This window comes from Meleagris gallopavo, unplaced genomic scaffold (assembly GCF_000146605.3).
Source record: "Meleagris gallopavo isolate NT-WF06-2002-E0010 breed Aviagen turkey brand Nicholas breeding stock unplaced genomic scaffold, Turkey_5.1 ChrUn_random_7180001921918, whole genome shotgun sequence".
In the NCBI taxonomy this organism is placed as follows: Eukaryota; Metazoa; Chordata; class Aves; order Galliformes; family Phasianidae; genus Meleagris; species Meleagris gallopavo.
The window spans coordinates 1-770 of record NW_011184636.1 but is presented as its reverse complement, the minus strand read 5'-3'; the positions used below and the strand labels follow the sequence as shown (position 1 = coordinate 770).

Below are 770 nucleotides of genomic sequence, written 5' to 3'. Positions count from 1 at the left end.
CAGTGCCAGGGCCTCAACTTCTTACATCTTACCCTGACCAGAAGCCAACGTAAGGATTGGGGGGGATTTTCCACCCTGTGTCCTGCACAGATCAAGCAAGGTCTCACACAGTTAGGAAATAATGCAGTTCTTTATTGATGTATTACTGGGATAGAAACCGCTTCGGACCCAGGAGCCGGCTGGGATTCTGCACCCCATTCACTTCCACTCACACCTGAAAACCAGCAAGACAGAGCAGGTTGTGTCAAACACGTCCACATACCCATCTCCAGATGGGAACAACGGAGGATCTCTCCACAGCACCCATCTCTCCCTTCCACGCAGCAGCATCTCAACCATACGTGCAGGGTGCCTGCAGTGGCACCGTGCTGATACACAGCAATCCCTGTGTGGAACTGTCTGGAAGCGGGGAGGAGAGATAACGGAGTGAGAAGGAGAGGGGAGGAAAAGAGAACGGGAGGGGGAGCCCCAAAGGCTCTGTTCTGGCAGTGATTTACATCCAGGTTCCACCTCAGGAACAAAAGCTGAGTCCGAAGAGGCAATCATAGGTAAAGAAGCAGTGTAGTCGTCTAGAATCACAAAGAGATGAGAGAAGTTTCCTTTAAATGTGTGCAACACCACCATGGTCCACATGGAGCAACATTTGGCCACTACTGCAGATCTGTGATGGGCACAAAGGAAACCACAGCATGGGAGGAAAACGTGCCTGGCTCTTCCCTTGGGCTGGGAGTGAGGGGGGACCCTGTGTTGGGAACTGGGTGCTGGCCACC

General features: G+C 52.7%; 1 long non-coding RNA gene across 1 annotated transcript; it reads right to left on the bottom strand.

Annotated features, from left to right (window-relative positions):
- Positions 1-111: 111 nt before the first annotated feature.
- LOC109364789 lies at positions 112-763 on the bottom strand. The gene is made up of 2 exons (XR_002110592.1): positions 498-763; positions 112-399 (listed from the first exon to the last, which is right to left on the bottom strand). It is a non-coding gene; the product is annotated as an uncharacterized LOC109364789 (long non-coding RNA).
- Positions 764-770: the final 7 nt, after the last annotated feature.